General features: G+C 33.1%; 2 long non-coding RNA genes across 2 annotated transcripts; both read left to right on the top strand.

The window, feature by feature from the left end:
* Positions 1-339: 339 nt before the first annotated feature.
* Positions 340-6,644, top strand: LOC149424004 (uncharacterized). The gene is made up of 4 exons (XR_016302090.1): positions 340-392; positions 1,902-2,034; positions 4,213-4,474; positions 5,659-6,644. It is a non-coding gene; the product is annotated as an uncharacterized LOC149424004 (long non-coding RNA).
* Positions 6,645-9,332: 2,688 nt separating this feature from the next.
* On the top strand, positions 9,333-15,200 carry LOC149424003 (uncharacterized). Its single transcript, XR_016302089.1, has 4 exons — positions 9,333-9,382; positions 11,146-11,278; positions 12,263-12,518; positions 14,911-15,200. It is a non-coding gene; the product is annotated as an uncharacterized LOC149424003 (long non-coding RNA).
* Positions 15,201-19,766: the final 4,566 nt, after the last annotated feature.

Here is a 19,766-nt window from a genome sequence, read left to right as displayed (position 1 = left end):
TTCAATATTAATAAAGTCGACGGGGCTAAGCTCAATTGTTAGGAGTTAGCGCAGTACGGCATAATACCCCAAATATAAATCACTTTAATACTTTTGGCCGTGGAAATCTCAAATCATATTATTTAATAACGAATAAGTTGGGAGATGTAGTGTGGAAGATACATTATTAAAATTGTTACTTGACGTATACGTGTATTCAGAAAAGTAATGAACATTTTCCATAAAACAAAAAAAATATTCGAACAGATTGAAGATCTGTGTGAGTCTTTATCAGTTCTCTGTACCGCCCCCTTTTGAACCTATAAAATAATAAGTTCTTTTTTTTTTTTAAACTTCTACAATGTGTCGCGTTGGGCTTGTACTTGTTATACTATCTCTTGTTTGTGTACAGGGTAAGTTGTTAATTTATTTCTCTAATGTAATAACTAAAATTCTCGCGAAATTTCATTTACTTTCATATTTTTTCACATTTTCTATTCATTTTAATTCTTTGTAAACAGGACGCAAAAGTTTCAAAGTATGTTTAAAAAAATAATTAGGTAATTGAAAAAATGAAAAAGGTGATCAGTACGTTAATAACCTACAATCTGCGCATAATTAAAAATAAATAAAATCCATTTATATTTATCAAATAACCATTGTTAAAATTGTTCCCTTCTATGATAGAACCTAAACATTGTAACTCTGTAATTTAATTTTTTATTACAAAACAATACTACATTTCAAATGATAACAACATAAAAATCTTTTTTTTTTCCTAATATTCTACTACTCCATAAGGTGAACTCCAGGAGCTCGTGTTAATGGGAGGAGTAAGAATATACACAATGAAAATAATGCTTAAAAGGTGATGTGCAATCAATATTCAAAGTCTTATTAAATAACTACAAACGTAATTCAAAATACAAATGAAGATTATTCAATCTTCAAAATAACAAAATTCAATATTTACAATTTTTAGAGAATTAGTATTATAACAATATTTAAAGTTTTTTTTAATGCCAGATAGTATAGATTAAGAATACGTATATTAAGGGTACAGTATATCATTATAAAATTTCAGGGAGTTAATTTACTTTTTGAACTGTACATTTTTCAAAGTTTCGGTTACCATAATTTTGTTTTTGCAAAATAATACATTGTACCATGCTGAACCTTGATCGTTCTTAGCATTGGGATGGCTTTTAGACCCTTTGTTTTCAATCTATTGCTTATGCTATTTAAGGGGTGAATTTTGTTGATGAAGTATTCTTTATAAATTTGATATAATTAATTTCATATGCTGATGAAGGTTCAGGTCGAATCGAAACCGGTTGGTTTATATATTTAAAATATATACTTTATATTGTAATTATAATAAATGATTAATTATTTTTTATTATGAACTAATGTTTTTTAAGACAAAGTTTTTATGCAAGGCACAAAGGATAAAAATTATTTTCAGCAATAATTATTAGCCTGAAGCACCAATACAAATTGAAAAAAATCTTCCTAAATAATATAAATGCCTTGATAGGAATTGAACCCACAGCCTTCTGATTGCCGGTCAGCTGCTCTACAATAATATTAGCAATAATTGTTTATGAAAAATACTCGTACCTATATATTGAATAATTTAGAGGGTTTGAAATGAGACTATGTAGCTTAATTGGTTGAGCAGCTGACCGGCAATCAGAAGGCTGCGGGTTCAATTCCCGTCGTCGGCATCAATTTTATCTTATGGCTGTTTCAGATTAATAATTATTGCCTATAATAATTCATTAATTATTTAACTTTTTTTAAACGGGATGAAAATATAACATCGTTATTTAAAATTCTTAAAATAGTCTGAAGATGCCCGCAGTGGAGAAACCGATCCGTTTATCGCTTATCTAAATAAATTGACACAATTTGCATTTCAGAAATATATTCCGATATATTTGACAGCCCGTACATGGCTGCCATATTCTGGCTTCAAGGAGATACATACAGATTCCATTGCAACGGAGCCATCGTCAGCAATCGACACGTGTTGACCACTGCCACGTGTGTCGGGTAGGTTTATGAATGTTATCCCTGATTGTTCTTCAGTCTTTTCATTGTCATTTATTTTTTGATAAAATACAAAAAATCTGTATCTCATTTTCAACCTAAAACCTGCTTTTCAATACGGTTAAGCTTGCGCTAGCATCGGGTCGTGCTCTTTCGTCAACTTAGTGCCAAAGTATTATTGTATTGGGAACTTCGGAAAGCGCATGTTAACATTGCTTATTTTTTAAGGTTCTCTTCAAACTATTGGTATTACGGTTTAAAACGGGATTGAAGGCCGTTAACGAATGCATTGATAGGTTTCCTAATAAACTTTTAATAAAATACCAATGTATTGTCACGATATCGGAACACGTGTTCATAAAAATCCTAACATTTTGCATTTCGACATGATATATTACTATTACACAATTCAGGTGCATAAACACGTGTTCCGATATTAATACGAATTTACTAAAAGTTTATCAGGAAGCGGCCTGCAGATTGGTTTTTAACCGCATTATCAAAATTAGCATCTCCGGTAGCCTAGGAGGCGATTCTTACTATTACAAGTATTTTTTTAACATAGATACGTACGTATTCGATACGTATGTTTACGATGTTAGCTATGAAAAAAATTACCTGCAAGTTTTTATATTTCGGATATTTTACTAAATTGATTTTACCTCTCTTGGAATTTTACGATTGTTATTGAAATTTTGTTTTATTTGTCAAAAGTCCGACTTAACTGAAATACTGATTTCCTTTGCAATTATTGTAAGAAATAATATTAAATGTTATGTAGTGACTTGGTCAACAGTGGATCACTTTTTTTGGAGGCATATAACTTCAACATCAGTTGAGGCATTGTAATGAAAACTTTCACAATGGTTCATTGTTTATCATTCTTGTTAATTGTAATAGTTTAAACTCCGCCATTAAATGGGAAGGATAGTTATATGTACTTATTTGCGATGAGGGAAAATGATCCACTGTGGAACTTGGTGGTACACAGTGGATCAACCTATATTTAACAGTGGATCAAGGATGGGATTTCTTTTAAATAAAAAAATAAAACTGAGCCTTGAGATGCTTGAGCCTTCTGAAATTAGCTTTAATGCCTCTTCTATTTCCGCCTGTGTATGTTTGCCTATTTTTCTTTCTTTCGTCCCTTTTCGAGGCATCCTATAAAACAAAAAAAAACAAACAATCAAGACAAATCAGGCTTCAGTAGTACACAGTGGATCATGATCATCAGTGGATCATCTGTGTAATCTGATCCAGTGATCCACTGTAGAACAACACTCCATTTTTAACTAAACATATTATTCTGACTTTACCCTTTTGAATAAGACATATTTCTGGGTGTTAACACATGTTGTAATAACTACTGGTAACAACTAAAATATGCTAAAATGTATCATGGAAAAAATAATTAAATGGTACGCAAAAATATACTCACGTGATTTTTTTTCTCCTACCACAAAAACACTAAATACAGCACCACACGTCTATTCGTCTGCGCAGCCGGACAAGTACTGACTAACTGACTTGTTTAGTAGCATGAAGGAACACCTACCTAAGAGCCGAACACACATGCAAACACACTAAGAACTTTCGAGATATTGGAGTGATCCACTGTACCATACCGATCCACTGTAGACCAGGTCACCCTAAACATTATTTTTGTCGTAAATTACCCAAGTAAAACATAAGATTGTACCAAATAACTGTAATTTGTGATTAAATTAAAATTTGAATGTGAAAAATACTATTTTACTGTGAAAGTAGCTTTACAGGCAATCATAAGTAATTAGCGGTAAAAAAATTATATTGCTAGTTAGGGACATTTCGGCCTTTGAAGCCAATTATGATCTGAGGCTCGGCTTTAAAAAGATGATTTCCTTGAATGCATTTTTTTACCTTTGTACCCTTATATTGTGTAGATAAGTAATGGCGTCGGTTCCGAATCTTTTTTCATTTCATATGACACCCGTTAAATTAGTTAAACTAGGTAACCTAAAACATAAACTTAAACTTTAGGGCACAGAGCTTACACCCCGCGCTGTGCAAGTGGTTCCCTACAGACCATCGGACCATCTCTATCCCCATCCTCACCCCCAATAGTAAAACTATAAAAAATGAAATATTATTTTAAGCGCACTGTTATACATACTTATAAATACTCATATTTGACCATTACAGGGATCAGGTTGGATTCAGAAATATAATGGTGAGGGTTGGGTCGTCAAACCACCGTTACGGAGGGCAAGAACACTTCGTGGAAAATGTAAACAAACACTTCAAATTTAGTCCTGACTTAGATTCTGACATTGCGATCCTCAAACTTTCTCAACCCTTAAAGCTCAGCCATCGTGTTGCAGTTGTGAATCTTCCCAGTCGGGTTTTATCCCCAGATGAAGAAATGGCACTTCATGCGAAAGTAAACTATTATCAGGAGATGCGGGTAAGCTGCATGCTAACTATTATATTATTCTTTACGTTTTATAGTCACTTTTGAAATGCAAGTTTTCAATTTTAAAGAAAGGCATTAAAATTTGGGAAATTTAGTTCGGATGATCAGAAGATGAAGAATTGAATTTTTCGAGACGATGTATGAATTGAAATCATGTGAGGAGTGTATACCTAGGTAGAGTTATGTGGGCGTCCATCCCATTTTACTACATTTTGAGGGAAACGAAGTGACCCTTAACTATGACAATTTGTTTTTATTTTGTGTACGACGTCCTCATACCTTTTTTTAACATTAGCTCCACAAGGGAGGCCTTGAGGAAAATAATTTCCCTTAAGGCCTATGTCATCTTCGAGGATGATATGAGTATTTTTAAAGAAATCAATGAGGGGAAGTTGATGGAATAAAAAAGGTATTAGTGGTGGGAATCTGGGGTCAATCGATCTAGAAGCTATGTAAGTATGAATTCATCCCTCCCACTGCGGTGCAAGGCGATGGAAAAAGGTATGAGTGATGGGAATCTGGGGTCAATCGACCCAGAACCGATGTAATCCATCGCATGAATTCATCCCTCCCACTGCGGTGCAAGGCGATGGAAAAAGGTATGAGTGATGGGAATCTGGGGTCAATCGACCCAGAACCGATGTAATCCATCGCATGAATTCATCCCTCCCACTGCGGTGCAAGGCGATGGAAAAAGGTATGAGTGGTGAGAATCTGGGGTCAATCGATCCAGAAGCGATGAAATTCATCGTATGAATACATCCTTCCCACTGCGGTGCAAGGCGATGGAAAAAGGTATGTGGTGGGAATCTGGGGGTCAATCGATCCAGAAGCGATGTAAGTAAGAATCCATCCATTCTACAACGGTGCAAGACGATAGATCTCTATAGTCCTGCTGGAGAAGTCACGTGGACTCCCTCAACAGGTCTCTCACCAAGACCTAGACAAATTTCACCCTATGAACCAGGGGACCCCTGCTAAGTCACGATACGTAGGGTGATCTAGGGCATTATCTTATTATCATACATCTTTGTTTTCAGTTAGGCAGTTAGATTTTTAGAAGTTCTCGGGGAAGAACTAGTAAAGTTTCGTGAATTGCATTTTGTTGATGTTGTTTTATTTATCATATTACTTACAGATCCAACAGACAGAATTGACTTTATTTCCAATTTTAGTTTTCAGGTTATTCATTAAATACTTTGGCTCATTCTGATTCTATAAACCATAGGACTAATCTCGATTGCAATAATTATTTCAAAAGCTATATCCCATATAAATATTTGATAACTGAAACTATGATATGCTTTCGTATAAATAATTATCAAGAAACTAGTATGTTTGGTGCATCTTGGGTACACAATGGAACCATTTATGGCCTATGTTCATGGGACCATAAGGAATTGAATATTTTCACCAGAGTTGCAGCATTCACAGATTGGATAAAAAACTGGATAAGATAATTTTCCTTCAAAAGCTCATTTACTTGGTGTAAATCAAAAAATATACAATATATCTGCCTACACTAAAAACTTCGATGACTTGGAGATGAAAGATTGATAAGAAGTTAGTCATAAATAATTAGGTATGAGTAAATGACGTTCAGAAATCTATTTGTTATTTTTGAGTTTTCGAAAGCTACAACAACCATTAGATATGTATATGCTAAATGATTAAAGTTGGTATTCAAAACAAAGACTCATACAATAACATTAAAAATATATATTATTCAAATTAATGATTTTATTTTTTTATTTATTATTGAAATTTTTTTTATACATACATGGATAGTTACATAAAATATTGAAAAATGTATAAGAAATTTTGAAATAAATGTACATAATTTAAAAAAAATCCCACGAAGGCGAAGCCTGAGTGTGGGTATTATAAGTATTTTTATCTTATTTCCACGGTTTAAGTGGAGATACAATATCAAATATAAATTTAAGTTATTTTAAAAGAATACTGTAGAGATGCAATACAAGTAACTAAATCATGAAATATGTAAAAGTTTTAAAATAACACAAAAAATAAGGTAAATACTAGTTTTTAAAGAAGACATCTTAAAAAGTGAATTAGCAGATATCCTTCTACCCTTAATTTTGAAATGAACTGAAAATGACATTTTTTTTATAAAACGGGCATTTGCCTTGTTTGGCAATTATCTAAGCTCAAAAAGTTTGTAAAAAATAAAAATGAATAAAAATAAGCAAATATTTTTTTATTTTCTTGCTTTTTGGTAAAAACAATATTTGTCAATTGTTTTTATTTTATTTAAATCTTAATTCTTGTTTTTTAAATATTATTTTTTAACATGATCCGAAAACAATCTTACACCCTATAAAGATTGTAGGGATTTTTTAAAAACGCAATATTGTGTGTATTGTAAAAATAAATGCAGTGTTTTAACCTCAAGTCAGATTTTCCATTTATTTATTCCTAGCCCAACATCCCTTCCCTGGGAAAAAATGATTTTTTACTCGGTGAAGTCGACGGTGATGACTTCATTAATTATCGGGTTTTTAGGTATGGTAAACTTTTGGAAATAATGTGACCACCCGAACATTTTATATCTTAGATTCAATTTGTGTTCCTTAATATGAAGTATGATGCACCTTAGACGAGGACTTGTCACAGGTAAATAGAAAATAAAAACTACAAGAACAATCACTGTTTTTCAATTGTAGAAATGTTAAATCATGACATTTATTTTCGCGGCCATAAAAATTATAATCCATTCAGACCACAGACATTACAAACATTTGTTTTTGGATTCTATGATTCAGACAATATCTCTCAACTAATAAATTTGATTTTTCACTTGTAGCAAACACTTTGTGGGTATACATAATTATAATAAAATAACTTTGTTTGAATACCACTTTATTGTATATATTTAAAACCAACCGGTTATAAATATATTACAATATGTTTTTATTAACCTGATGACTTGAGAGAGAGAATGAGTCACAGAAAAGGTGTAAAGATACACGGGCAAAAGGTGGATATGATAAGGTTTGCTGACGATATTGCTTTGGTTGCTGAAAGCGAAGAAGAACTGCAAGAGGCCTTAACAACCATGCAAAGCATTCTTCAAAACAACTACAACATGAAGATAAATAAAGACAAAACAAAGCTGCTGACTGTAGGCCGAATGCAACATCGGATGAGAGTAGAGATGGCAGGAGTTCCACTAAAGAACACCAAGGAGTTTTTCTACCTCGGGAGCAAAATAACATGGGACGGTCGGTCTAAGAGCGAGGTCGACAGCCGTATACATCAGGCTAGGCTTGCATTCAATAAAAGGTCGAAAATAATAGAATCCAATAATATAGACCTAAAACTGAGAATACTCCTCATCAAGACCTATGTATGGAGTATCTTGATGTACGGCTGCGAAACATGGTGCCTATCCGAAAGAGATAAACGGAGACTAGAGGCTTTTGAGATGTGGTCCTATAGAAGACTGTTAGGAATTTTCTGGAGAGACCATGTTACAAATGAGGAGGTTCTCCAAAGAATCGAAGGAGGAAGGCACCTGCTCAGGACCTTGTCCGAAAGGCGTGCAAGATGGATCGGCCATGTTATACGACAAGAAGGCCTCTTGCATGTCATAATAGAGGGTATGACCGAGGGGACCAACTCTAGGGGACGCCCACGCCGAGAGTACCTGGAGGACCTGCTGGTGGACGTGCGCTGCTCATCATATGCAGAAGTCAAAAGAGCCGCACAAGACAGGGAAGAATGGAAGAGGAGATTAGATAAAATTGCTGCAAACCAATCCCAGGATTGAAACCAGAGAGAGAGAACAAACGGGTTGCAATATTTAAAGCAAAAGCGTCAGTTGGGAATGCTGCCATTGTTCTACTGATATTTCAGTAGAAGATGCTCAGTAACCGATGCATACTTGGTACTTGATAACTAAGCGAAACGTAATGTAACCATTTTCGTACGGTTGGCATTTGTATCACGAGAAGAGGTATTTGTATCATTTCCACGATTCGCTTTTGAGTTCAATATCTCTGTTGTGGAACGATTTGCCGACCTCTGTGTTTCTTCCATCCTGAAAAAATGAGATGTACGGAAATAAAATTAATATGCACTTTTAAATCTTTATCGTTTCGTCTTGCATTTTTCAAAAACATTTCCGCCAAACATTTTTTTTATTAAAGTGATTATTTTTTTACTTTGCTTTTAACCACTTTATTGAGTTATATATGTCAACCGGTTTCGGTTGCACTCAACCTTTTTCAGGACAATGGAAATATAAACTCACACCAGGTGAGATGGGCAATAAGTCACTACCGTAAATAAGTGTAATCTTTAAAAAAAAAATGACATAAAAACTAAATTTAATACAGAGGTCAATCACAAAGTAAACAAAAGGAAAAGAGAAAGCATGCGCGAGAGGGAGAGATCACCAAAAATAGGCTGATGGAGGGGTATGTAATCAATGAAGTGGTTTAAAAAATTGTTTTAAAAGAATCATTTATTTAAAGTCAATGTCTAATCGGAAAAACAAAATAAAAAAATACACGTTCGCAATACATAATTTACAAGTGAAAAATAAGAAGAATTGTTGGAATTTAACGAAAAATTGTTTATTGGTAAAATAGGCAGTATAGAAAATTCCCTAGCAAAATATAAAATAGATAAATAGATAAAACACAAAATTTAGAAATTTGTTAAGTCGTGGTGTGAAAATAATGTGTAAAATATTCAACAAATTAAATCTATTAACAGATTGGGGATCTTTGTGAGTCTTTATTGTTTATCAGTTCCGCCCGGTGCCGCCCCCTTTTCGACCTATAAATTAATAAGTTGTTTTACCAACTTTTAAAACTGCTACAATGTGTCGCTTTAGGCTTCTACTCGTCGTACTATCTCTTGTGCGTGTCCAGGGTAAGTTGTTCTTTACAATTGTTTCTGGCTTTCACCGTTCAAGGGTGTTCAAGGCCATCATTTCCAATTATGGAAAGAGTGAAAGTGAATTTATCTATTTTATTTAAACGGGCAATTTAAAATTCATATGGTATATTGGAGTCGAATTCAGACTTAGAAGATATGAGATGTTGAATGGAGGGGAGGCAATTTTAGATAAAGCTTGATATATCACAGAATGTATCTGAGGAGTAAAGCACGTGAATTTTTAAAAGATGAAAAGAAACGGAACAACGTCCAATCCTCATTCGAATAAGTGAAGAAATTTATTTCTTGGAGAAAGGAATTGTTGAAACGACGGTTTTGATAGGATAATACTTTGTATTGAGGCATAACAGACTCCCTTGAATTGACTGTGTAATAAGATAAGACAAATATTCCTGGGCTACGAATAACCTGACAACATTTGAAGATCTCCTACTACCACCACAGTAAGCGGAAAATTTTGCTTTTGTCATGATGGAGGACTTAGCTAGCCAAGGAATTGAACGCGATACCAACTCAACCACTGACCGGTCAACTAAATGAATCAGCACAAGTACTAAAACAAATAAAAAGAAAATATTTACATTCAGTTAAAATGTACAAAATCAACTTTAGAGTCAGGAATGAAGTAAAGGGTAAAAACAACATAAAATGAGAGTTTGTCAATATTATTGAAGTAGTTTGTTTTATTAAATAATACTAATATATTATTAGTGACCCAGTTTGTTGTATTAACCCTCCGCAAGCCTGGTTAAATTATTCCACTAGTTATGCCTGGTCGTCTGTGGGACATGGTGATACCAGGGGAACAGCTGCGCGGCCATTTTCATACAAAACATAAATTTGGATATGAGACCAAAATACTTTCTTTCTTTATTTACTTTCTTTATTCGTTCTTTAAATTATAAAATATAGGCCATTGAGGAATTGCATTTAAATTATAATAAATAGGCCACTAAGAATTACATTTAAATTATAACGTATACATGTTATAACATAGGCCATTAAAGAATTACATTTTCATGATTTTAGAGGAAACATTGGCAACTATTTTTGGTTATCGTGTTTATTACTGTTTACTCTATTAATATGAAAAAATATAATTTTTGATAAAATATGATTTAAAAATAAATTTAAATCGCAAACCACCGATTTCAGTTGGAACACAAATTTGTTGGATATAAATTAAAATTTCTACCAAAAAAACGCCGTTCTTCAGAATTTTATTTTATATTTTATTTATAATTATATTAACTCTCTAAGTAGGGTGAGTTAGATAATACTTACAACTAACTCACAAAAATATTCAAAAGTTGTCATTCAATGGCCCATATTTCAATATTTAAAACACAAATAAATAAAATATCACATATCCGTACTAGAGGTTTTCTAAATCTTTGGATTAAAAGAACATTTTTTCAGTTTCCTTCGCCTCAAATCCAAATTTAAATTTTGTATTATCCTTATAACCTTATTTTGTATTATCCTTACCGCGCAACCGTTTCCAGTACCAGTTGTTTTCCCATGCAATTGGCAGATGGAACATTGTTTTCATAAGGAAATGTGCTCGAGTACAAAGCAAATGAAACCATGTTAATATCTCTGGCAAGTAAAATTAAGTTACTCGTAAATGTCAAATGACATCTAAAGCATCTGAACTATTGAAAGATGAAATATTATGATTTAAGAAACCTTTCAAAGTTGTATTATTTTAATATTTTATACTATACACATTCCAGAAATATACTCTGACATATTGGATTATCCGTATATGGCGGCAGTATTTTGGCTTCAGAGGGATGTTTATAAATTCCATTGCAATGGAGCCATCATCAGCAGTCGGCACATACTGACCACTGCGACGTGTGCTGGGTAGGTTAATTAAGGTTATTATTTTATTGTTCATTACCCTTCAAAAGCTCGTATTACTAGTAGTTCTAAGAATAATATCCAGTCCTCGTTACAAAAATATTCATCCTAAAAAATTACGTTTCTAATTTTTTCATTAGTTCTGTGAACAGTATGTCCGAAAAAGGATGTTTCTAATTTTCTCTTTAGTTCTGTGAACAGTATCTGGTCCTCGCGTCTGAAATAGTACGTTTCCAATGTTCCCTTTAGTTCTCGAACAGTATCTATTCTGAAGGTATACATGACTTAAAATAGACTGAAATTAAATATTTTGTCAGATATTACAGTAAAAAACGAAAGAAAAAAATGTTAATCTTAACATTTCTAAATGGGGATATTTATTTAAATAATAGTTTTTATGTTTCACATTAAATTTTTAGAACTGTATATTATCTGTCTGTATAAAATATAAATGTATAAAAAAAAGTATAAAATATACCTACTGTGCTTGCGGCACATTCGAGAGCGGTATATACCTACTCTCAGTTTCGTTCTGGTGAATGACCAGCATTCAGAAACGTTGATTTAATTTAATGTAAGGTTTTAGCCGTTTTTGATGACCAGATGTAAATACCTGGTACACCTTCCTATCTCCATCTCCTTTCCCTCCCCATATCCTCCGACCTCACAACATACCCGATTGGGGATGCCATAGTCTAAGGACAGGTTGTTTCAAAAAATTTCTGTTCTATAAAGCAACTGGCCTAAAATGATCAAATAACTGGACTTGAATATAACTTTCACAGAACCTGAAAAATAACGTTGAAATTTGATGATTTTTTCAAATTCTGTGAAGCAATCAGCCCTAAGTGTTGTTATTGCCATAATCCGGTTAGAAGGGAGCAGTTAGAACTCTAGTTCAGAACTCACATTAAAAAAAATTCTGTGTGTTTATATTAATCGTGGAAATAAAAGTCTTTTAGTTTAATATTTCATTTATCATTTTAGGGATGCGTTCGCATTTGGAAATATAAAGGTGAGAGTTGGGTCATCAAACCACCTTTACGGAGGGCAAGAACAACTCGTGGCAAATGTAAACAAACACACTAAATTTACCCCTGACTTGGATGCTGACATTGCAGTCCTCATACTTTCTCAACCCTTAAAGCTCAGCTCTCGAGTTGCAGTGGTGAATCTTCCCGACCAAAATTACCCGACTGACAAAATATTGGAATCGAGGGTACCCTATTATTATCATTTCAGAGTAAGTTAAAAAGTTATTGGAGACTTCAAAATATATCTTGCTTGCATTATATTCCATCGGTGAAATATATGTATTTATTACCCCTCTTCTTAGGAAATTTTAACCACGAATAGTAAAAATTATACAGTACATATGTATTATACATACTTATAGTTCCACAAACAAATGATCAATTCTCTCATTACCTCAAAATATCTAACTTTTGTGGAAAAGCAATCATACGGCTAAAAAAACCGTTTTCCGCATCTTATGGTTCCGCAGCCAGCTGCAGACTTGTCTGCAAAAGACCTGTGTACTGGGAAAACAATTTCCTAAATTAAACTTTGGGATATAAATGTGTATGTACGAAGGGCTGACAAATTTTAATAAGAAAGATAGAAGACTCCCCTATCTATAATACGAATTAAGTGTGCAAACGACATACCATTACAGTAAACATGTACTGGGACATGGGGAACAAATCTTATCACCTTGACTATTAATAATGAATGCACAGCAAAACCCTTAAAACGGAAAACATAGCAGACTTAATAGATAACACAACACCAATCCTATGTACATCTAATAATGATTCCGAAAGAGTGTTCAACGTTGGAAATTTGAAAGGGCGCAAGAATTCTTTAAAAAATTTCTAAAGACTTCCTAAAACTATTTCATAAAAATTAATTATAAAATATATAAATTTTATCTTTACCTTTTTTTATTTATTTATCAATATAAAGTTTTTTACATAGATTTGTCGACATCTGTCTCACTAAGGTACATCTGTGTTGAGACAAACGTAAATTATTTACACTTTTTATGAATTTATTGTTATTTTTCACATTGTATAATTTATATGGCTACCATAACAGGTACGGTAGTGGAAAATTTTATTGTTCGTAAATCTATAAAATAAATGAACATGAAAACGATCACAAAGGGAAAACAATCGTAAATCACTAAAAGTCCATTTGCATTATGATATTATGGCTAATTAACTTAAAATTAACCTAAACAACTCACACCAAGATCACACAACCTCCGATTGGCAATTATGTGATTCAATCCTCAATTGTCACTCAACCATTACTAACTATACTGAATCGAAACCTGCATCCTGTCAATAAAATTTTTTGGTGAACTTGACATTCTAATCAACACTTTTATCAAAGACTTTAAAATTATTATTCTAACCGAACGTTCGATTACAAACGCTTTCACCCAGAAACATATACGGAATTACACCGTGTGTAAAACATCAAATAATAAAAAAATAGAAGTACGGTGTTATGGTCCACTTTCATTCACCTTATTACATCAGTTTCTAAAATTCTTATTGAAAACTCAAATGGTTTACAAATAATCATCAACCAGGAAACATGCATAATTGCATTATATAGATCACCATCCATACTAAGCATTTCACCATTCATATCTTTCCACGTACATTTACTCACGTCAATAAACTAAAATCCTTCAAAAAAATTTTGATACCGGTGACATTCACTTTAATATCCTACCCAATGGCCACCCACAAAACTATGATAACCAAATGATGCTGAAGCAACATGTAACATATAATACCTCAATAAAGGTAACGAGAGACACTGAGTCTTATATAGACCAAATAATAGTAAAATACCTCCACAAAGGTAACGAGACATACTGAGTCTTGTAAAGACAATATAATTGTAAAATTAAGATAGTTTGTAAATACCTTATAACAACTATTTTAGGCCTGACAATACCAATACCAAACTTGTCTGTTCAATGCAACTTCATAGTTAAAAAAATTGACTATGACTCTATAAAATCATGCTTAAATAAAAAAATTCATTAATCATATAAAAATATATAAAATTAGTCATTAATCCCTTCAGCAACTATGTACAGTAGGCAAAAATGGCGCAATAATAATGCGGTTGATATTTTGCCGCATAAGTTTAGTATTCAACAGCTAAGCTTCAGAATGATTTGACAGCCTCTGTGTTTCTTAAAGCAAGCATGGGTCTCTGTAAGACGTATAAATAACTTCAGCGTCTCCTTAGATGACATCCACCCCAAAGATGACTGAGTGAAATTATTAACCGATTTTCTGTGTGGAGTTAAAATGAAGAAAAAAAAGATTTGATAAAACAGTTCAATCCTGCATACGGAGTGCAAATTGCCATGCTTGTGTGCAAATATTATATAATTAAATAGACGAATGTGCATTTTCAATTATTGAATTATTACGTTGTAAAAAAATTTCGCGCTTTCACAATTGCATTGGAAACTTATTTAATGTTTCACAGTGTTTTTTAACTGTAATTTCTTAGTCACTCAGCAATTTTGCAAATAAATTTTAATCAATAATTCTTCCGTGTATTCGATTTTAAATAATCTGTTAATAAAAGTTGTTTTTTTTCAGGATTCAGAAGATTCTGTACGGACTTTGTCCGTTGCTGGGGTAAGATCTCGGTTGAATTCTGTCGAATGCAGAAACTTCTACACACATTATAAATTAGTACCGGGAAAGGATTTAGTTACCGGAAACATGATATGTTTACGTTTGTCAGCTGATCCCAAAACTCGTATCTTCGGTGCACCATTGGTGGTTAATGGAACCATTTATGGCATATTTTCATGGAACCACGAGGGTAATTTTTCTGACCCTCCATTTATTTTCGTGAGAGTTTATTTGTTTACAAAATTTATTAAAGACTGGATAAAATAATAATGTAAATATATGTAATAAATGTCCCAACACAGGGTCTTCGTGTTAATTTAACATATCATCGTAAATAGCAAACGCATGAAAAACAAATGCTATAGGTATATAGATTAATAAAGTACATTAAAAACCATTTTTCTAAAAAAAAACAGTAAATCAGTTTCATAAAAATCAATCTTAACTTTTTATGATGTCTTCTCTCATAAGTAAAATAAATATATATGTAATAAAAATTAACATATTACTAAAACGGACAATTGTTTCAATGATCTCCAAGGCCTAACAGGTTTTTAATATTAAAAATAGAATAATTGTTTATTTTTAAAACACTTGTACACGGCTCTGTTTTCATGTCTCTGATTTTATCCGTGTATTTTTTTTTTTGATTCTATGTTTATTTTTTGTGTTTTTTTTAATATAAATAACTCGAGTTAATTCGTAATTAAAGAAATAAATTTTGTTTTTGGGGTTTTATGCCGTGCCATCATCTGGGCAGATGTGGACACTATAACGTTGTCCGAAACATTGGCTAAATGAACAACACGGCAAGACCCCAAAAACAAATAACAAAAATAATTTTGGTCGTGAAAATCTTAAATCATATTTAAAGAAATAATTAATTTATTTGTTACATTTACTGATGCTAGATAAAACATATATAATATAATGTTATTAAGGATCCTCTGACAAACTATTAACAAGCACAGTTTATTGTGATACTAATAATATTTTAGTATGTAAGACTGAAAAAAGGAATAGGATCTACGAGGGTATTCTCAAAAGTAATGTCTCCAAAGTGTTGGGGACGCAGGTAAACTTTTCATTGCACGGAAGATCACAAACGCGCTTCAGCTAAAATGACTATTTTCGTCTTATTCAAATATGCGCCGACATTGATTAAAAAGGCTATCTGATGTATCTACCTAAATATAAGTAACAAAACACACAGTTTATGAAATATCTACGTAACACAAATATATACACATGAAAATAGATAATCTGCCAACATCCTCCACATCAACGGTAATATTAATAAATACTAATGATAGGTAAAGTACTTACCTTATAAATTTAAATGTACATAAATGTTCGTTTGTTCAAAATCTTAAATCTCAAAAAGTTCTTCACTGATTGCTTTGAAATGTTGACACAACTTTGCATTCGAATGCGCATGGGTTTTTATATACATATTGGTGCGTAAAAGTTTTTTTTTTTTTTTTGTAAAGAAAGAAAAACATTCCCGGGTTACGAATAACCCAACAATGTTTGAAAATCTCCTATTACCACCACAGAAAGCCGAAAATGTTGCTTGTGTTGTGATGGAGGACTTGGCCAGCCGAGGAATCGAACACGCGACGCTCGGGTGAGACCCAAGCGCTATGCCCACTCAACCACTGACCGTAGATCCGAAGATCACATCTTCGGATCTACCGGATCTGCCCTGATGATGGACACTGCAACGCTGTCCGAAACGTCGGCTAAAGAAGGAGTTAGCGCAACAAGGCATAACACCCCAAAAACAAACAACAAAAATGCTTTTGGCCGTCAAAATCTAAAAACTTACCACACCACTATTTATTCAAAATAATCGATAACATTGATTGCCAAATAACCTGGAAAAAGTCAAGTACGAGGACATGCCACAACTCATTGCCCACAAGCATTGTCGTTAATGTTTGAACATGAAACACGCCCACATAGCTTTTCTTGTGTTCGTCATTATTCCACAAAAGTGCATACTTTTAATTTTATTTTTAACTAGCTGAACTCCCCGGCGTTGCTCGGGCTTCGTGCAAATTTTCATCAACCCCGGAATAAAACTTTAGATTTGTATACAAATCAAATCGACACCGTCCGTCCTCCCGTTCGTGGCAATCAACTTTATACAAGAGATAAGTTACATAACTTAATTTTAATAGTCAAGTCACCCTTCTCTACCTTCCCCACCTTCCTCTGCCCCTTCTCCTTCCACTTCCCTGCTCCTTCTGCCTCACAACATACCCCAATTGGGGATGCCATCGTCTCACTGGCTCCAGACGGTTGGGAATAGTCTCTTGTGCGGTACTTACATACAAAAATTGCATAAGACACTATTATAATAAGTAGGCAGTACCACTGGCTGCTTGAGAAGTATATCGATATTTGATTAAATTAATCACAATACAAGATTAAATTGAAGGTTTCTACTAATAGTAAAAAACTTTGGAAGAAGTTTGTAAATCAAACTACCCAATTCTATACCTACCTATATAGTGAGATATATATATTATGCATCTTACAGTGTGTCAGTCTGAATATGGCCTTGTCCTAGTTTCGTGCTATAAACCTCCCCGCGCATTATAACGAATACTTCTCCAAGGAACACCCTATGACGGCTGCAGGAATTAGAATGATTTGCACCTTCACTAGAGAACTGAGGCTGCGATAGGATCAGATTTAATATCAAGCTTTATCTGGGACAGCCCATACATTTTTTTAACAGAGATCATTGGACTTAAACAAACTACATTTCATGGTGAAATTAGATAGGAATATCTTGTAGTGTTTTTATTATATTTAAATGAGCAACAAAAAGCATAGTAGTGAAGGTGTGACGAAACATTTGAAATTCAAACACAATTATCGAACTGTTTGATAATGCCTTCAAAATGCGAATTCATTAATAATTACACAGCAGAACTTGTTTATAAATTGATAAATAATATCATTGAACATATGAAATTTAAAAAAAACTTAAAATTAAAATGGAATTCTACAAATTGATTAAATTGTTTTCCTTAAATAAATTATGAATGCATTTATTTCTAATTTACTAGGTGAATATCCCTGGGTTGCTCGGGCTTTACACAGAGCTTTTGGAAATATAACGTAGATAGTGATTTTCCTCTTTAGGTCAAATGTGCAAATTCTCATCATACTCGGAATAAAACTGTAGTTTTGGATGCAAATCAAATCCACGACTTTCCTCTTCAGATTAAAAGAATTTAATTTTTGCAAACGATTTTATTAATGTTTCTTTTTTTTAAATTATCAATGTTGAACTTCTATAGATAAACATATTTTCTGTCTTCCAAAACCGAATCGGAGAAAATGGTTCCTATTCCCGCCCAGTATTCCAGCCATTCTTGAGCGACAAAACAGCTGACGACTTTTCACTTTTGGGCGGGAGAAATCGCTTTGTGATTACAGGGACCGGTAATGATAACGCTGTTTTGCCAAACAATGGCCAAGAAAACGCTATCTGGCTTGGCAATAAATAATAACTAATAATTAATATGTTATTATCGCCCACTACAACAATGGCAGGAGTAATAAATTACCAGTTACTCCGCTGTACCGCAGGCAAGAGGGCAAACTTTAAAGGCTACTAGATTTATATCTGGTTGTTATACGAAAAATATGTACTTTTAGGCACATTTACTTGAATGCTTCCCAAAATATTAGGAAAGTAATTTTAGTATTGTTATTTGGTTGTAGTTTCAATACCGCCCACCAGATGTTGATAGAGTGTGTAGATCTAAGTCATTTTAATCAAATTGATAAAGTTTTAAGATATTTCCATAACATAACAGAGATAACATGTCGGCTGTACCCGATTGATTACGAGTACAGCCGATGCTAGACAATCCCTTTTGGCAACGCAGTTCCAGTTGAATTCTCGTAAGAATAACTCCTAGAAGTCTTTACACCCGACGTATGTTCGAACGGACGAATATCTTAAATCATTGTTATTATCTTACGATAATAGAGAATTATTGAAAACTCTCGATCTTATGTGAATTCCATAATAAGAAGACAATTAACATTATGCCAGTACATTACAGTACATTAATACATGTTATTAAACGATCACATCTTCCCTGGTGATGGATATATTAACGCTACCCGAAAAGTTGGCTAAAGAAGGACAATATTCAATCACTAGATGAGGTAGGTTTTGCTGTAGAAATTCATGTTTTCATAGTAATGTAATGGATAGGTACGTTATCATACATACGGGCAAAAGAAACAAAGAAAACTATTTTAATTTGTTGTATTTAATTATACATCGACGTAAGGGAGGCTTTCTCATTTTTTTCTGTGTCTGTCTTCTTAGGGATATCATGTGTCGAGAATGGCTAGTTTAAAAATATGGCACTTTATTCGATAATTAGGAAGCAAAAATAATGTCTATATTTATATTGGTATTTGGGTGAGTTGACTGATTTATTATTGGACGACCTCTGTTGATCCATTGTATAATTAAGATTTTTGGCAGGTATGTTTTTACATTTTAATTGTAATGTGCTAGAATTTTCTTTGTCTGTTGTATTTATTTGTGTTTAGGCTTTTGTAAGAATTCTTTGTTTTATGATAAAGATTTAGAATTGCTCCAGCAAGCGATAAAAAATGCAATTTCGAAACGTTGAATTGCACACAACGGCGTAAATCTGAAAAATGTATAGACTAGATGTTCTCAACCCGCATTTTTTATTTCTATGCATTACCCTTTTACTTCGGCCTTCGCAAAATTTCCTTAATTGACGTTGACACAGTCTAAAGGCTGCAGATGG

Source organism: Hesperophylax consimilis, chromosome 4 (genome assembly GCF_061612785.1).
Source record: "Hesperophylax consimilis isolate HC1 chromosome 4, BYU_Hcon_1.0, whole genome shotgun sequence".
Taxonomy (NCBI): domain Eukaryota; kingdom Metazoa; phylum Arthropoda; class Insecta; order Trichoptera; family Limnephilidae; genus Hesperophylax; species Hesperophylax consimilis.
This window is presented reverse-complemented; position numbering and strand designations above follow the sequence as displayed.